General features: G+C 43.8%; 1 long non-coding RNA gene across 1 annotated transcript; it reads left to right on the plus strand.

Annotated features, from left to right (window-relative positions):
• Positions 1-19,062, plus strand: LOC138752550 (uncharacterized). The gene is made up of 3 exons (XR_011350733.1): positions 1-139; positions 1,390-1,568; positions 17,984-19,062. It is a non-coding gene; the product is annotated as an uncharacterized lncRNA (long non-coding RNA).
• Positions 19,063-20,291: the final 1,229 nt, after the last annotated feature.

The raw sequence follows: 20,291 nt of genomic DNA on the forward strand, positions 1-20,291 counted from the left end.
TGAGAAGGAACATCAAAAATTGAAAAGATTAGACAAGTGTTAGCTTCAACTTTTAATTCTAAAGCAAGAGGTGTGGCAATTCTATTTAAGAAAATGTTATCTGTTAAAATTCATGAAGTGATCATTCATACTGTGGAAGGTTTGTATGAGTAAATTGTCAATTTTTTTCTGAGATTTGGACCGATTAATATTTATGCACCAAATATAGATGATGAAGGATTTATCAGAGATACTTTTATGCATTTAGCTGAGGCCTATGATTGGTAGGAGGGGATTTTAATTGTTTTGATCTGGTTTGGAGAAAATGATCAAATCAGTTATTCGAGCTAAAGCAGCAAAGGCAATTTTGAACATAACGGAAGACCTGAATTTAATAGATATTTGGAGGAGATTAAATCCTAAAGAAAGAGACTATTCTTTTTATTCTCATAGACATGATTCTTATTCCAGGATAGATTTATTTCTAATTTTGGTGGAATTGCAAAGAAATGTTGTGAATGTGGATTACAAGACTAGAACTTTATCTGATTATTCAGCATTTTCAATGACATATTTATTTTTGTAAAAACAACAAATGGTTGAAAGATGGAAATTAAATTCAACTTTGTTAAAAAGACCAGGTTTTTGTGATTTTATAAGGAAGCATTTTCAGAACTAAAATCTAATTCTGTTCTCAATAAATTTATTGTGTGGGATGCATTAAGGACAGATAATAAGTTTTACATCAAAAATTAAGCAAGATTATATGAAAGAGGTTGAAATGCATGGCATTTGTCAATCAAAATTGGTGTGCCAGATGGTTTTGCTACTTGCAAGGGGTACCCAACTCGATAGGATAGTGGAAATTACTTCAGGGTGAATGTGTTCTTCAACATAATTGACTTTGTTATCGATGGCCTTTCACATTGCTTTTCTGCAGTCAGGGACATTTGTGGACTTTTTTGATTTTTTTTGTGGCACTTTAAGCAGTTAGATGGGAACGAGATTTTACAAATAGCTCATCAGTTTCAGCTGCAACATTCAGAATGAGGTGCTCCTTCTTAAAATAATTTTTGATGTGAATTTTAAACTTGATGCTGTGTTACTGAAGAAATGTTATGGCCAGATATTGAACATGAGATGGGGCAATGTTTTTCCGAATGTCCTCATCATGTTATTGCCAGCAACAGTGGCTTCTAATGACAGGAGCTTGTGTCCTAAAATGAATTAAGTCATACCTTCTGTCCACTGTGATGAAGTATGTTTGAATGGATGAGCAATTTTGAATATCAACAGTGACAAGGCAATGTTGCTTGATTTTTTTGTAGTGTAATTGAAGAAACTTTCCCAAAAAAAATGCTCATTGACATCTGATCATTTTCTTGTTCTTCATTTCACTCTGTGACACAGTTGCTACATCGGTGACCATGATGGACCCAAACAGATTTTGGACTTAACATTGACAATGCAGTGGTTTGGCTCAAACTGCCTGTCTTTTGGACACTCAACCTGAAGTTTGGTTCAGGCAGGCTGAGCCGCAGTTCCACATTTGCAAGATAGAAGTGGATGCCACTAAGTACTATCACGTGGTAAGCACCTCAACCAGGACACGGCTGGTTGAGTAGTGAATTTCCTTCGGGACCCACCACCTCTCAGCAAGCCTTCCTTCTCCAGATTTACGGTCTCCCATGATGCAACCAAGCAGCATGGCTCCTCCATATTAATGACCTGTTGAAACTGCACCCATTCAGAATTAATGAATGACATGTTGGCACTGGCAGATGGCCATAGGTCTTGCCTGCTCTTTGAGCAGTTGTTTTTAGAACATATGCCAGTAGACATCCACCTCATGATGGCTGACAAGGACTTTGATAACCCTTGAACAGTGGCCAGCCATGTAAGCATTCTGTAGTATGTAAAACAGCAAGGTGCAAGCCCACAGAAATTAGTACTGTATTACACCCAAAGGCCCAGGCTCCACAAGTACCAGCCCGATGAGGGCACATGTTCCCCCGGACAAGCATGACTCCATGACAAAGGCTACAGTGGCTGGCCATATTAACAGCCTACTCTACGTCTGGGATGAACTCTTCCAGCACAAATTTCTAGTTTACATGAATGTATAGCATAGTGTCCTTCCTCCTTCAGGCTGTGACACCCATACCAGGAGGGCGGGTCCGGTGCTCACTGCGGTGAATAACAGTTCAATTTGTGACAGAATATGTTGTATGATTTTTGGAGATAAAATATGGCAGGTTTTTTTTTTAAGTGAATGTCATATACAAACATTTCAAAGCAGATCTCATTTAAAATACTGGAGGTCTGCTCAAGCCAGACAGGCCAGCTCCAGATACCTTTGCAAAAGCTTTGGGGAGTGCCCAAGGACTTCACTAATGGATTGTTGTTTTGAAAAGCAACAGATGAAGGAACTCGGGGCATTAGGTTTGGAGCCACAGTCTGTAAGAGGGCTGCTTGCTGTTCTAAAAGGGTCAAGTGGTTTTGCAAAGAGACTCAAACAGGTTTTTCTCTGAGAGAGCGAGAGAGAGAATTCAGTTCTATAGTTCAGCAGTAGCAGCTGGAACTGGAACAGGACAAGCTGGAAAGCTTGTGGAAAACCCCATTTGGAAGATGGTTTGAGAGTGCTTAGTTCAGCCTGGTCAAAGCCCATGTGGTCCACACCAGAGGAGAAGACTGGCTGCCTAACGTTTCACTTGAAATAAGGGAAACAAAAAGGAAATCTGTAGTGACCTGAAAGAAAGAGGTTATCATCTGGAAAACCCTGATGGGGAAAGTTTCTTCGGCAAGACACTGGAGTGACTGATTTAAAGGAATCAGTTTTGTGGGTATCCAGTGAACAACAAATCTCTCTCTGAAAACTGACAAGAATCTTCCTGAATGGTAACCATTTACCTTTCAAGCACCAAAGCCTGGTGAAAATCATTAAATGTTAAACTCTATGCACAATATAAGAATGGCCTGCAACCAACGAACTTGGAGGAGTGAGAAGTGAGATAGGACTGTGAATCAAAGGAGTTTTCTGAACTTACATACACATTACGTACACGTGCACTTAGAATTAGAAGGGGGTTAAGTTAGGTTAAGTAAGTCAATAGTGATAAATTAAAGTTTTCATGTTCAAAGGTATTAAAAACAACTTTTGTTTAAGTAACCATTTGTCTTGGAATCTATTGATCTGGGTTTTGGGGTCCTCTGGAGTTGCAACATTTTGGGGCCTCGTCCTTTGGGATTTAAAATTGGAGTTTTGGGATCTTAAATTTTTGAAGTTTTTGTAATTTATTCGTTAATTGGTATTTCCAAGCTAATTTAAATTTTGTGTGTGTGGAAGCAGCAATGGATGTTGATACACTTTTGTCACAACCGCACATTAGGGTTAGGGTTAGAGCTGAAGAACATGAAAAAAGAGGAACTGAAGGTTATTTCTAAGGCATTAAAGTCAACTGAAGTCAAAAATTGGATGAGGAAAATACAAATATGGAAGATTATAGTGAAATATTATAAATGTGAGGGAAAATTTGTTGATAAATACAGACATTTTTTAGGAGAATACATCTGTTGAATTGCAATTGGAATTGGAGAAATGGAGGGTGTTGTAAGAAATAGAGAAACGGAACATTGAGTTGAAAAAACAACAAAATGAGTCAGGGGAGGCTGAAAAACAAAGAGTAGAGCTGGAAGGGATGAAGTATGAGTTAGAAGTAGCCGAAAAATAGAGCAAGGAAATTGAAAGGGACAGACAGTTTCAATTAGAGAAGTTAAAACATGAGATGGAGGGAGATAAGAGAATTGAGGCTGTAACTCCTGGGGAGGATTTTGGCCAGTAGCGGGATAAAGCTAGTTCCTCCCTTTGATGAGGGAGATATAGATACATATTTTTAAAATGGTTGCTGAGAGCTCAAGATGGCCAAAAGAAAAATGGCATCTTATGCTCCAAAGTGTGTTGAAGGGAAAAGCACAAATTGCATACTCTAGTTCGACTACAGAGCAAGTGGCAAATTATGATGCTGTTAAACAAGCAATACTGAAAACTTATTAGTTGGTTCCAGACAAAATGTATAGATAAAATTTAGGAGTTTGGTGAAAACATGGAACCTATCTTATATGGATTTTGCTCTGGGAAAATCTGTATGTTTTGACTGTTAGTGTGCCTCAAAAGGAATAAATAATGATTTAGGATAAGCATCTGTTTTAGTTACTGAATTAATCTTCCTGTAATCTGTACAGAACCTAACAGTTTCATCTGGTTTCGGTACCAGAATACAAGCAGAACTCCAATCTGAGTTCAAAGGTCTAATAATATCATTTCTCAACATATGTTCCACCTCCTGATCCATGATTTTACTCTTCTGAATGTTTATTCTATATGGGTGTTGTTTTATGGGACTTGCTTCTCCCATATCCACATCATGATAAATCACTGATGTCCTTTTTGGCATAACAGGAAACAAATTTGTATATTTCAAAATTAATTCTTTCAACAGCATCTGTTCTCATGAATTAAGATGGCCTAACCTTTCCTCCAAATTTTCCAAAATTGCTGAGTTAGACAGGCACACAGGAACCATGGTTTCTTTAAAGTTACCCTCACAAGATTCTGTTTCCATAATCTTATGATCCATAACTTCCTCAACCCTGTGAACAATTAACACCTCAGATACAGATTGTTCTCCACTACCTTTATTCTCATAATAAAGTTTCATTAAAAATTCACATTTCAAGTTATCTCCACAATCCATTTCTTTAATCTCCTGTTCAGTCACTGCTTTGTCCCTTAAGACAATAATATCAAAATCTATTTTCTGTTGCTGAATTAACTCTTTCCTTGACAAACAGAAATCCTTACTCTCACAATGACCCTGCTCTTTCAAAACTATTTCAAATGTACTGGGCAAATCTCTATTAACTGGATCTTCTTCAGCTCGCATCTTTTTCTTAGTCACAGTGCTTGTTACAGCACATGCAGGATATATCTCACCATCCTCTCTAACCATATCCTTACTAGGCCGATTCGTTAATCTCAAAACGGACCCAACTTTATCTTCTGTCAAATCATTCCCAAATAAAAACGAGACATCCTGCATGGATAACTTTGAAATTACTCCTACTATAACATGTCCTTTAACTAATTCTGAATTTAGCACAATGTTGTGAAGCGATATTGACACTTCTGCACCTCCAACACCTTTAATCAAAGATGTCTCCTCTGTGTCCAGAGTTAAAATACTTTCCAACAGCAATGACTGAGCAGCCCCAGTATCTCTAAGAATTTTAACTGGAACCTGTGGTTTTAAAGCCCTCTGACACAAAAGGTATGAAAACATCCATGACCTCCTTACCAGGTTTGGAACATCTGCTCTCCTTAAATTCCACTGTTTGAATACATGCTTCTGGTAAAACCTCCTTTTCTTGTTTCTTTTTCAACACTAGAAAATTCACAATCACATGACCAGGTTTCTTACAAAAATGACATACAAATACAGAAGTTCAGTCCTTTCCCACAGTACCTTCATCTTTTCTCTTAACATTTTCTCCAGTCTTAATTTTAGGCTTACTTTCCTGCTCCACATTAAATTTCTGAACAGGTTTATTAATCTGTTCCACATTAACACTCTGAAAATGCCTGCTATTCTGGGATGTATTTTTGTGCATTCGAGCAAATTCGTCTGCTAATCTAGCCATTTGTCACCACATCCTCATGTCTCTCTCATCGAGATTTAATTTAATCTCATTTGGAACACTCCTTCTAATTTCCTCCATTAATATCAATTCTCTCAATCTGTCAGAATCATTGTTTATTCCTTTTGAGGTGCACCAATGGTCAAAACTTACCGATTTCTTCAGAGCAAAATCCACATAAGATTGATTCCATGTTTTCACCAAACTCCTAAATTTTTGTCTATATGCTTCTGGAACCAACTCATAAGCTTTCAATACAGCTTGTTTAACAGTATCATAATTTGCCACTTGCTCTGCTTTCAAGCTACAGGATGCAGTTTTTGTTTTTCCCTTCAATACACTTTGGAGCATTAGAGGCCACTTTTGGCCATCTTAAGCTCTCAGCAACCTTTTCAAAATGCTGAAAATATGTATCTATATCACCCTATCAAAAGGAGGCACTAGATCTACCTCTCTACTAGGCAAAAACATCTCCCCAGGAGCTACAGCCTCAATCCTCCCACGTCTCTTCATCTCAATTTTTAACTTCTCTAATCGAAACGGTCTGTCCCTTTCAATTTCCTCATTCTGTCTTTCATTTACCCTCTAACTCATAGTTCCTCTGTTTTTCAGCTTCCTCTGCCTCATTTTGTTGTTTCTGCAGCTCAAACTTCCGTTTCTCTCTTTTTTCTTCCACTTTCAATTTCTCCAATTCCAATTGCAACTCAAAAGATCTATTCTCTGGAAAATTTTCTAAGTCTTTCTCAACAAATTTTCCTTCACCTATATAATATTTCACTTTAATCCTCTGTAGTTGTATTTTTCTCATCCAATGCTTGAATCAGTTTTAATGCTTTAAAAATACCCATAAGTTCCCCTATGCTCTTGCTCTGCAGCTCTGCAGGCGATGGTTGTGACAAAAATGTTTCAACCTCCATTGCTGCTGTTTTTCCGTACACAAGCTTTAAATTAGCTTGATAAAAAAAAACCAATCACAAAAACTCCAATTTTCAAATCCTAAAGGATGATCCCCTATAAAATATTACGAGTCCAGAGGACCCCAAAACCCAGAAACAATAGATATGTACCATGACAAAGGGTTACTTAAACAAAAGTTGCTTCCAATGATCTTTGAACATGAAAATAGAATCAAACTTTAACTTATCTCTATTGACTCACCTAACCTACTTAACCACCTTCTAATTCCAAGTGCACATGTGTGTAATGTGTATGATGTTGGGACTGGTGAACTATGTAAGGAATCATATGAGATGGGAGAAATATTGAACCATTTTTTCTCATCCATATTCATGAGGGAAAGGGACATTGGGCTATACGAGATAAGAGAGGCAACGGGCTTAGTTATGGAGAGGATAGGGATTAGTAAAGTGAGGGTTTTGGAGCTTCTAGGGTCAATTAAGATGGATAAGTCTCCTGGTCCTGATGGGATTTTTCCCAGGACTTTAAGGGAGGTCAGGGAACAAATAGTGGGGTCATTGACTGATTTTTCAAAGATCACTAGAGGAGGGGGTAGTACCACAGGATTGGAGGGTTGCAAATATAGTTCCGTTATTCAAAAAAGGCATTAGGTGTAGGCCAAGTAATTATCGGCCAGTAAGTTTGACTTCGGTGGTGGGGAAGGTTAAGGAGGTTATTCTTCGAGATAGTATATATGCATATCTGGATAGGCAGGGATTGATTAGGGGCACCCAGCATGGGTTTGTAAAAGGAAAGACACGTTTGATGAACCTTGTTGAGTTTTTTGAGGAGGTGACAAGAAAAGTGGATGAGTGTAGAGTGGTTGATGTGATCTATTTGGATTTTAGTAAGGCTTTTGATAAGGTTCCGCATGGAAGGTTAACAAGGAAGGTTCAGTCACTAGGAATTAGTAGGTTCAGAGGTGGTTGGGAGATAAACAGCAGAGAGTCATGGTGGACAACTGTCTGTCAGGTTGGAAGCCTGTGACAAGCAGGGTGCCTCAGGATAATGCTGGGTCCCTTGTTGTTTATCATTGACATTAATGATTTAGAGGAGGGTGTGGTTAATTGTGTAAGCAAATATGTGGATGAATCGAAAATAGGCGGGGTGGTAGATAGTGAGGTAGATTTTCTTGGATTACAGAAAGATTTGGTTTGTTTGGAAGGGTGGGCTGAAAGATGGCAGATGGAATTCAATGTAGAGAAGTGTGAGGTGTTGCATTTTGGTAAAAATAACCAGAATAAGACATATAGAGTTAAGGGGAGGGCATTGAAGTATGCAGAGGAGCAGAGGGACCTGGGGGTTATGGTACAGAGTTCACTGAAGGTGGATTCCCATGTAGACAGGGTATGCTGGCCTTCATAAATCATAGTATAGAGTATAGGAGCAGGGAGATGATGCTGCAGCTGTTTAAGGCATTGGTGAGGCCAGGTTTGGAGTACTGTGCTCAGTTCTGGTCTCCAAATTATAGAAAGGATATAGATAAGGTGGAGAGGGTGCAGAGAAGGTTTACAAGGGTGTGGCCTGTCTTACAGCATCTGGATTACAGGGAGAGATTAAGGAGACTGGGACTTTATTCATTGGAACGTAGATGGTTCAGAGGGACTTGATAGAGGTATTTAAAATTATGAAAAGAATAGATAGATGAGACATAAACAGACTCTTTCCCCTGAGGGCAGGGGAGGTTAGAACAATAAGACATGAGTTAAGGGTAAGGGGGCTGTGATAGTACAAATTCTATCACCAATGTGTATATGTATAGATTGTAGTGTAGAATGATTGTGATTGGCTGAGAGCGTAGCCATGCCTACTGGCATGTCTTAAAGGGTTGCTCTTAGCCAGGCCAGGTCATTCTCAACTGGTTGACCTAAATGTGATACACTCCAATCTTCTAGTTAATAAAAGCCTTGGTTTGGATCAACAAGCCTTTGATTCTTTCGACGTGCTCTAAAGGGGAAAAACTTTAAGAGAAATATTAGAGGATGCTTTTTCACTCAGCGAGTGGTGGCAGAATGGAATGATCTTCCAAATAAGATAGCTGCAGCAGTGTCCCTTCTGTCATTTAAGAGAAGGTTGGATGTGTACATGGAGGTGAGGGAGTTGGAGGGTTATTGGCAGAGAGAGGGGGGGGGGTGTGTTGAGCTAGTGGAATTGTTCTAGTGAACCAGTGTGGACTTGAAGGGCTGACATGGCCTGTTTCCGCTCCGTATATGGTTATATAAGTTCAGCCAAGTTCTTTGGTTCACAGTCCAATCTCACTGGTTTCAGACAATTCTTGTACTGTGCACAGAAGTTAGCATTAATAAAGTTCACTAGGCTTTTGTCAGAAGTACAAATTCTCACACATGAGTCTCTTTAAAGTCGGTGACACGACAAGCTTTATTTACAAGTCTGCAGAGTTGGACTCAACTGGCTTCTCGCCAAGTCAAGCCCTGATACATACAGTGCATTGATTTTTATACCTTTTTTGCTTGTCCTTCCCCTCCTCTTTAACACTGTTTTAATTGGTTAGTTTTTGCAAAATCATTCTAAGTACACTTGCATTTGTAATTATCATGTTAGTCACGTACACTACGAACTCTACACACACTAAATTCTGTTTTTCACTCTTTTATCAATCTTTGGCTCCTACATGTCTCTCTGTGACCATGAAAGATCTCTGTTTGTTATAACATTGTCCAGCTAAACTTTTATGGTAAGCTCCCTGTCTATTCTGGCTTCCCCTTTTATGATTAATTATCACATTTTAACTTAAGCCCTTTTTAACCTAAATTCTCTATCTATAACAGCTTTGGTGCATAACAGGTAAATGGTTACAACTCAGAAAGGTTCTTGTTGGTTTTCTGAGAGAGAGTTTTTCTTGTTCCAGGACATCCACAACTGATTCCTTTTTAATCAGTCACTCCGGTGTCTTGCTGACAAAACTTGACCCCTTCAGGGTTCTCCAGATGATCACCTCTTTCTTTCAGGTCACCACAGAGTTCCTTTCTGTTTATCCTATTCCAAGGGAAACACCAGATAACAAGTCCTCTTCTTTGACCAGGCCATCTTCCAAAAGCTTGCTAGCTTGTCCCTCTGGAACCAAAGTCTGTCTCTCCTCTTTCTCTCTCTCACTCCCTCCTCTCTGAGAGCAAAACCTGTTTTTTTCTGCTCTCTGCCTGCAAAGATCACATGACCCAGACAGCAAGTTCTGGTTTCCAGACAAAGCTGCTATTGCCTGTTGTTACATTTGTTGCCTTTTGCAAACAACAGTCCACCCTGAGTCTCTGAGCATCTTGCAAAAGCTCCTGCAAAAATTCTGTGTTTTAAAGTGTTTGTGTGTGACCTGCTCTAACAAACGGTCCCCAATTTATCTCCCAAACACCTCTATATACTCTGTCATAACACAGAGAGGAGAGAGAGGGGATGGGGAGGTGTGGATCCTGTGCACAAAATAATGATCTGGGAAAGTTGTGCACACAGAGTGGGAAGTGAGGGGATGGGGGAGGTGTGGACAAGGAATGGGAAGTGAAGGGATGGGGGAACTTTGGACATGGAGCAGGGAGTGAGTGGATGTGGTAGGTGTTAACACGGTGAGTGATTTTAGGGGACAAGAGAGGTGTGGTCACAGAGCTGGGAGTGAGAGGATGGGGGGGATAAATTCTGCACAGAATGAGGAACTGGGAGAGGTGTGGACATGGAGTAAGGAGTGAGGGGGTGTGGAGGTTGTGGCACAGAGTGGGGAGTGAGGGAATGGGAAAGGTGTGGACATGGAGTGGGAATTGAGGTGATGGGGCTGGTGACAACACGGAGCCGGGGTGAGGAGATAGGTACCATGTGGACATAGACCGGGTAGTATGTGAATTGGGGAGTTGTGGACATTGAGCAGGGAGCTGGAGCCTGGGAAAGGTCAGCACACGAACCGGATAGTGAGGGTATGGGCGAGGTGTGGACATGGAGCAGGAATGAGGGGGTGGGTGACGTGTGGGCACAGAGCCGGGATTGAGGGTGTTAGAAACAGAATTACCTTTAAAGAAATTGCTCGAGACAAAAATTGAGAACAAAGAACATTTATTATACAACAGTGCAAAGTTGGGTGCTTCTCCTTACCCTGGGAATACACACACACACTGGGGCTCACCCAACTTTTATACAGTTTATCTCAGTATAGGAATAACCCCCCCCTTACATTCTTCTGCCTCCTGCTGGAGAGGTTTGGCATTAGGCAATCCTGCCTGCCTACGTGCTGTTTCTGTGCACTTGGAGGACCGGGGGTATCCTGTCGGTGTCTTCTCATGTCATTATCCCCATTGTCCTTATTCACAACCTTGCCCTTGTCCCCATTCACACCTTTCCAACTCTCAGAGCTACAGTCCCTTCATACGCAGAGTTCGCTAATCCTGTCTAGGGTTTACTAATTAAATATGCATAACTTGATAAATCTATGGGCTTACTAATTATATATGTAGAACTGGCTAATACTGTCTAAGGTTTTCTAATTATTTATGCAAGCCTTGCTAATTCTATCTGGGGCTTGGAGACCCTTATCTCGTTCAGACTAACTCTACTTCTATCATCAATTGTCTGTCCTTATCTCCTTCAGTTAGTGAACTTGCTGATTCTCTAGGAGATTCTTATCTTACTCAGACAATGTCAGCTTCCTGCCTTCTAATATCCATGTCTCATGTTGTTTGTACTGAATTCATTCATTTACTTATGTATCAATTTTATTTTCTTCATGTTCATATTGCAATATCAGTTTTTCTCATCTCTCACAAGTGGATGGGTGTATCATGATCGAATTGTACTCAGAGACTTGTGAGTAACACAACCATGCTTTAATTAGCTTACAAATAACAGCCAGTGTTTACAGAGATCTTCAGGTAATTCTGAGGGAAGGCGGGAAAAAAGGGTTTATATCGGGGCCCAACAGGGGCAGAGCCTAGGGGAGGTGTCGGCCATCCAATCTACACACCCAGACAGTGAATTCCAGTTCACTTCACCCAGCAGATCCATTGTCTCTGTGTGCTCCTGCCCCTTACCTCGACTCCATTTTGTCCCCCACTCCACACATCACACTCTCTCCTCACCCTCTGGGTGACCTCACTTGTGGTCTCACACCTCGCACTGTGGATCTACAGCAGAGCACAGAAGGTGCTGAACTTCACACTACCCCCTCCTCACCATGTAACACATTGAGAGACACCAACTCCTCCCAGAGACTGAAAGATCAAAACAGGCCTCAGGCCTTTATTTAGACCAGTCGCTGGGAGAAAGAGGTCAGAATCAGAATCAGGGTTTATCATCATGAACAAGTCATGAAATTTGGGGTTTTGTGGCAGCGTCATAGTGTAAATGTTCATATTGTTACGAGCCCAAAGGACCCCAAAACCCAGCAGCAATAGACATTTTCCAAGACAAGTGGCTTTCAAAACAAAAGCTATTTTTAATTACCTTCAAACATGAAAATAGAATCAAACATTAACTTAACTCGATACTTAACTAACCCAAATTAACCCCCTTCTAATTCTAAGCGCACGTGTATGCAATGTGTGTGTAAATTCAAGAAAAGTTCTTTGATTCACAGTTCAATCTCACTTCTCCTTCTTCCAAGTTCTCTGGTTGCAGGCAATCACCACACTGTAGAGCTCGTCGAAAGAACCAAAGACTTGTTGATCCAAACCAAGGCTTTTATTAGCAAAAGACCGGAGCTCTTCACAGGTGGCCGACCAGTCCGGAATGATCCGACCTGGCTAGGGACACAACCCTTTAAGGCCCAAACAATAGGTGTGGCTTAGCTCTCAGCCAATCGCTGTAAGCACAGTCTAGATACAGTAACTATATACACTATGTACATTGGTGATAGATCTGTACTATCACATTCACCCCTTCTTGGAGAATTGACCCTGGAAAAAAAAACAAAAACGAGGGAGAGAATGAAAAGGAAGGGGTAGGTCAAGGACTGTAGCGGTCAGGGGGTCTGACCATCCGGCGTAACCGCCGCTGCTGCCGCCGCCACAGACACCCCCGGGGCCGACGCTACCGCCGCCGCAGCCACCCCCGCGGCCAACCAGGTGCTCACCCTAGCGTCCATCGCTGACGACCGCCAGGGCCCGACCGCCGATCGCGAGCAACTACAAACCCCACTACTTACCATTCACCCGCCACAACAGCACTTCCGGGAGGTTCTCCAACCTGCACCTCGAGCGTTGACTACGTCATCCCGTTGCGTGACGTCATCCCGTTGCGTGACGTCATCGCGCAAAACTCGCCTGTCAACTGCTTCAATAACATTAAACCAGCAATGCTCTCATCCCCTCACCAGAGCAATGGAACTGATTAAAGTGCATGGACACTACACCAATTGCTTATTTGACTCTGGGTCAACTGACAGTTTTATCCAGCCAGATCTGGCCCTCCGTTGGGGACTTGACATTATCCCCACTACCCAGAGGATCTCATTAGCGACAAGGTCGCACTCGACTGGGATAAAGGGGTATTGCATCGCCACGCTGGAAGTACAGGGCGTGACGGTCACCCACTTTAAATTATTCGTCCTTCCCCAATTGTGCGCCCCAGTGTTGCTGGGATTAGACTTCCAGTGTCAGTTCCAAACGGTGTCCCTACACTTTGGGGGACCCCACGCCCTCCTCTCGGTCTGCCATCGCCCCACTCCCGAAGCACCCGAGCAACCCGCCCCCGTGCCCCGGGGCCAATCCTGCGGCCTTTCCACACTCTGGATTGCCCCGCCAGCACTCTTCGCAAACCTCACCCCTGGCTGGAAGCCTGTGGCCACCAAAAGTCGGCAATATAGTTACGAAAACAGGCAATTCATTAGGAGTGAGGTGCGTAGATTGCTGGATGAGGGCATCATCGAACCCAGTTCAAGCCCCTGGAGAGCCCAGGTGGTGGTTGTCAAGAATGGGGAAAAACTACGGATGGTGGTCGACTATAGCCAGACCATTAACCGCTTCACACTCCTGGATGCGTACCCCCTGCCACGCATCACGGATGTGGTGAACCAGATCGCCCAGTACCGCATTTTCTCCACTATTGACCTACGTTCGGCCTACCACCAGCTCCCGATCCGCTGCGTGGACCGACCATTCACGGCCTTTGAAGCGAATGGGCGGCTATATCAATTTCTCAGGGTACCATTCGGGGTCACAAATGGTGTCGCGGTCTTCCAGCGGGAAATGGACAGGATGGTGGACCAGAACGGGCTAACCGCTACCTTCCCGTATCTGGACAATATCACCATCTGCGGCCACGACATGCAGGACCATGACGCCAACCTAGACAAATTTCTTCAAACTGCCCGTCAGCTAAACCTGACTTACAATTTGGACAAGTGTGTTTTCCGGACCACACGACTCGCTATTCTAGGTTGTGTGGTGGAAAACGGGATAGTCATGCCAGATCCTGACCGCATGCGTCCCTTAATGGACTTACCCCCCCCACATACCCTGAAAGCTCTCAAACGCTGCCTGGGCCTTTTCTCGTATTATGCCCAATGGGTTCCAAACTACGCCGACAAGGCACGTCCTCTTATCAAGACCACCTCTTTTCCCCTCTCGACCGAAGCCACAGCGGCTTTCGATCGAATCAAATCTGACATCGCTGCTGCGACGCTGCACGCGATCGATGAGTCTGTCCCGTTTCAAGTCGAGAGCGATGCATCCGACTTCGCCCTGACGAGGCACTGTGTTTGCTGGCGGCCATTTTAGACCTACAGACTGCAGCAAAGTGGCCGTTTTTAAGGCACTTCTGGCACCTGGCTTTTCTTGCTGGGCACTGGGATCTGCTGTGCTTGTCCCTCCCGCAGAAATAACATTTCGGGTTCGCACGGGGCAGGGTAGCAGCAGCCGACAGGCCGTCAGGGGTAGGGTAGAAGGGCACTCTACTCACATCAGAATGTGGGGTCCAGTCCCTAGAGAGCTCGGTGGACTTTAAGGCTGCATCCTCCATTGTGATTGCAATCCGGGCCACGTCCTCTAGTTTTTCTACCCCTTGTTCGAGCAAACGCAGCCTCACTTCGTTCGATCGGAGCCCGGCCACATAGGCATCCCGGACGAGGTCGCTAGTGATCTCGGCAGCAGTTTTGTCCACACAGTTACAGTCCTTGCCCAATGCCTTTAATACTTGTAAATATGCCCTGCTGGACTCGCCGGGCTGTTGCTTCCTCGACACAAGCATGAGCCGGGCATGAACTCTGTTCACCGGTTGATCATACAGTTCCTTCAGTACCTTTATGGCTGCGGTGTAAGTGGTCTCATCCTGGATGTTCTCGTAGACTCTCAAGGACACCATAGACAGCAATGCTGTTAGACGCTGGTTATCCTCCTCTACCTGAATGAATCTCAGGAAGTTTTCAAAGTTCAGCAGCCAGAACTTAAAGGCTTTGAAGGCTGTAGCTGACTGTGGGTCGATATCAAGTTTTTCTGGCCGAGTTAAACGCTCCATCCCTTTCAAAAAAAATTCTTTTTGCTAATAAAATTGTAGAGCTCGTCGAAAGAACCAAAGACTTGTTGATCCAAACCAAGGCTTTTATTAGCAAAAGACCGGAGCTCTTCACAGGTGGCCGACCAGTCCGGAATGATCCGACCTGGCTAGGGACACAACCCTTTAAGGCCCAAACAATAGGTGTGGCTTAGCTCTCAGCCAATCGCTGTAAGCACAGTCTAGATACAGTAACTATATACACTATGTACATTGGTGATAGATCTGTACTATCACACATACTGTGCACAGAATTTACATGTATAAAGTTAACCAGGCTTGGTGCTTGAAAGAACCATTCAGGAAGGTTCTTCTAGGGTTTGCAGAGAGAGATATTTGTTGCTCCAGGATTTCCACAACTGAGGTACCATCACTAGTCACCTCAGGGACTCGCTGATGAAACTTGCCCCATCAGAGTCTTCTAGATAGTAACCTCTTTCTTCAAGCTACCACAGAGTTCCATTCCTTCCTCTATTTCAAGAGAAACATAAGACAGATAGACCTTCCACCCATCTACTGCTCTGGAACTTCCTTTCATCAGTTTCAAACAGTTTTGCCTGGATTTCACTTTTCAGTCACTTGTCAGTGTCTCACACATTGACTGACTGAGCTGTTAACTCAACTCTCTCTCTTCCAACTCCAACTCCAAAGAGAGCATGTGACTCATGCCTTGCTAAACCCCCACCTCCTTCCTGAGCCAAACAACAGGATGTCTTTCTTCTTCTCAAGTTGTTATCTAGGTAAACAATCCAGAATTGACTGCGAGCACTTTGCAGAAAGGGTATTGATAGACAGGACTCCAATAAGACAATGGTTAAGCATTTTATGCCGTCAGTTCAATTAACACCTACTTGTGAAAGGTGCTTCCATTCTCCAGAGATCTTGCAATTTGAATTCTTCAGGTCCTTCAAATAAGATCTGGTTTAAAATGTGTGTATGTATGTGGCCTACTCAAAATCTTATAAATCCTCCCCATATAACCATATAACCGTTTACAGCACGGAAACAGGCCATGTCGGCCCTTCAAGTCCGTAATTGTTATAATAATATAACCATCTTATGACATTACTATAAAAAATATAATAAAATAATAATAACAATTATATTGGACGAAAAGTAAGGCAGTGTCTTTGGTTCATTGATTATTAAGGATGGCAGCGGGGAAGAAACTGTCCTTGTCCTGCTGAGTGCTTGCCTTTAGGCTCCTGTACCTTTTCCCTGATGGTAGCAGAGTGAAGAAGTCATGGCCTGGGCGGTGGGGATCTTTGAGAATAGACGCTGCTTTTTTCAGACACTGGTTTATTAGATGTCCTTGATGGAGTGAGGTCTGGTGCCCCTGATGTCGTAGGCCGAGTTAACAACCCTCTGGAGTTTATTCTTGCCCCTAGAGTTGGTGCCTCCACACCAGGCAGCGATGCCACTAGCAAAAATGCTCTCCACGGTCCACCTGCAGGTTTACAAGAGTCTTCGATCACATACCGAGTCTCCTCAGGCACCTCACAAAATATAGCCACTGGCGAGCCTTCTTCGAGATTGCATCAATATGGAGGCTCCAGGACAGATCGTCTGAGATGTTGACGCCAAGAAATTTGAAATTCTTGACCCTCTCCACTACTGAGCCCTTGCTGAGGGCTCAAACAGGTCTGGGCCATGTTCTCCTGAGTTCCTCCTGAAGTCCACAATCATCTCCTTGGTTTTGCTGACATTGATCGCAAGGTTGTTGTCGTTACACCATTCAACGAGCTGATCTATCTCCCTCCTGTACGCTAACTGATTGCCATTTGTGAATATGTGAAAAACTGTGGTGTCATCTGCAAACCTGTAGATGGGATTTGTACCTGGCCACACAGTCGTGAGTGTATAACGAGTAGAGCAGTGGGGGTAAGCACGTGTCCTTGGGGTGCGCCTGTGTTGACGATGAGTGAGGAGGAGATGTTGTTTCCAATCTGTACTGACTGCGGTCTTCCAATGAGGAAGTCAAGGATCCAGGCAGAGAGGAGTACAGAGGCCTAGTGTTTGTTGCTTCTTCACCAGCATTGAGGGAATAATGGCATTGAAGGCCGAGCTTTAGTCTATGAAGAGCAGCTATACGTATGAGATGTGCTCTTTTCGAGGTGATCCAGAGTTGGTTGGAGAGCCAGCAATATTCCATCTGCTGTGGAGAGATTGTGACGATAGGTGAATTGCAGAGTTTCCATTCATTCTTTCCCTGCAACGTTCACTGAGTGATTGCTGGAAGACTGGACAATCATCCAGATGTGAACTGACAGGGCCAGATGTGTGGGCACAGCATCCACTTGCTCCACACGGCCACAACAACCACATCCACACATGTGGATCCAGGCAAAACTGTTCTTTATGAGAACCAACAACAGCCAAACACCCACCCTGACCAAAATGTACCAGCCACAGACGTCCCACCTACCTGTGTTTGGCCCGTGTCCCACTGAACCCATCCTCTCCGTGTATCCATTCAAATGTTTCTCAAACATTGTCTTAGTACCTGTCTCAACCAGCTCCTCTAGCCATCCTTTCCATATACCCAGCACGCTCCGAGTACAATTAGATACCCATCAGGTACCTATTAAATCTCTCCCCCACCCCCTCACCTTAAACCGACACAAAATGGCACCATTAGCATAATGGTTAGCGCAACGCTGTTACAGTGCCAGCAACCCATGTCTGTGAGGAGTAGGTACCTTCTCTCCATGTTCTCATGGGTTTCCTCCAGGTGTTCCGGTTTCCTCCCACCCTCCAAAATGTTGTACGGGGTGGTTGGTCAATTGGGTGTAATTGAGCAGCAAGGGCTCGTGGGCTGGAAAGAGCCTGTTACTGTGCTGTTTGTTGAAATGTACGTTTAAACCTATGTTCTCAGGTCACCGATTCCCCTGCCCTGAGAAAAAGACTCCCCATATTCACTTAATCCATTCCTCTCATGTTGGAGGTGAAGGAATAAAGATCGGACACGGTGACCGGAAGTGAAGGAATAATGATCGGACACGGTGACTGGGGGAGAAGGAATAAAGATCGGACACAGTGACCGGAAGTGAAGGAATAATGATCGGACACGGTGACTGCGGGAGAAGGAATAAAGATCGGACACGGTGACTGGGGGAGAAGGAATAAAGATCGGACACGGTGACCGAAAGTGAAGGAATAATGATCGGACACGGTGACTGGGGGAGAAGGAATAAAGATCGGACACGGTGAACGGAAGTGAAGGAATAATGATCGGACACAGTGACTGGGGGAGAAGGAATAAAGATTGGACACGGTGACCGGAAGTGAAGGAATAATGATCGGACACGGTGACTGGGGGAGAAGGAATAAAGATCAGACACGGTGAACGGAAGTGAAGGAATAATGATCGGACACGGTGACTGGGGGAGAAGGAATAAAGATTGGACACGGTGACCGGAAGTGAAGGAATAATGATCGGACACGGTGACTGGGGGAGAAGGAATAAAGATCGGACACGGTGAACGGAAGTGAAGGAATAATGATCGGACACGGTGACTGGGGAAGAAGGAATAAAGATCGGACACGGTGAACGGAAGTGAAGGAATAATGATCGGACACGGTGACTGGGGGAGAAGGAATAAAGATCGGACACGGTGACTGTGAAGGAATAATGATCGGACACGGTGACTGGGGGAGAAGGAATAAAGATTGGACACGGTGAACGGAAGTGAAGGAATAATGATCGGACACGGTGACTGGGGGAGAAGGAATAAAGATCGGACACAGTGAACGGAAGTGAAGGAATAATGATCGGACACGGTTACTGGGGGAGAAGGAATAAAGATCGGACACGGTGAACGGAAGTGAAGGAATAATGATCGGACACGGTGACTGGGGGAGAAGGAATAAAGATCGGACACGGTGACCGGAAGTGAAGGAATAATGATCGGACACGGTGACTAGGGGAGAAGGAATAAGGATCGGACACAGTGTCAGGAGGTAAAGGCTGCAGTAAGACATTTCATAGAAAGTTTGTTGAAGGTGCAAAGCAGCCACATTCCTCTTTAAGGGATAAAGTAAATGGGACAACCTCAGTTAACGTAACGTGGATAATTCCGATTTCAGCGTACACACATGACATCACATATAACCCTGAGATTGTTTTCCTGTGGGTGAGGCAGAATTGCCACTTATTGGCAGTGCATAAAAACCTGACTCAAAGTGCACCTGTAGCCAAATAAAGCGATGTAAAGAAACTGACTGTACAATACAGAGAGAGAAAAAAAAATCAATGCATAAGTTAGAGTCCCTAACTGAGACCCTGATTGAGTTAGTTGTTGAGGAGTCTGATGGTGGAAGGATAGCAGCTGTTCCTGAACCTGGTGGGTGCGGGTTTGGTGGCAACAAGACCTCTTTCCTGATGGCAGCACTGAGAACTTAGCGAGAGCTGCAGGTACTATGGGAACATTTCAGAACCAATTGGACAGAGGCATAGATCGGTACCACTGCCCTTGGTATAAAACTGTTATCCCCTCAGGTTCCTGTTAAATCTCTCCTCCCTCACCTTACCATAGTGCAGACAGATCTTTTGGGGGTCCCAGGGTAGTTTATGGTGAGTAATGACTGGGTAATCACTTCACTGAACATCTTTGTTCTGTCCGCATCAGTGACAGGGATCTCCCAGTGGCCAACTATTTCAATTTTGCACCCAATCCCACTCCCAAACTCACTTGTCTGTCCATGGCCTCATGATCTATCCCACCAAGACCACCCGTAAATTGGAGGAACAATGCTCGATTTTCCTTCTGGGCACTCTCCAACCGGATGGCATTAATATCGACTTCTCCGGTTTCTACGAACCTACTCTCTGTTGTCCCTCCCTTCCCTTTCCCCTTGTCTTCTTTCCCTCACCTCTCCACCCCTTCCCTTTCCATTCACAGAGCCATCCCTCCTCCCTGTTTGCTGCTGTGCCCTCCCTCCCTTATCCCCCTATTACCTCCTGCCTGTGGGACTGTGCTCCTCCAATACTCCTCCCTTACCATCCTGTTTGAGCGCCTGCTGATATTTTACTGTACCTTGATGAAGGGCTCAAGGCTGAAAGTTTTGTATCTTTACCTTTGCTGTATACATTGTTTGACCTGTTGAGTTTCTTCAGCATTGAGCTTTTATTATGATGAGATACAGAGTTATACTGGGAGGTTCAAGAGTCTGATAGCTGTAGC

The sequence above is a fragment of the Narcine bancroftii genome, chromosome 2 (assembly GCF_036971445.1).
Source record: "Narcine bancroftii isolate sNarBan1 chromosome 2, sNarBan1.hap1, whole genome shotgun sequence".
NCBI lineage: Eukaryota > Metazoa > Chordata > Chondrichthyes > Torpediniformes > Narcinidae > Narcine > Narcine bancroftii.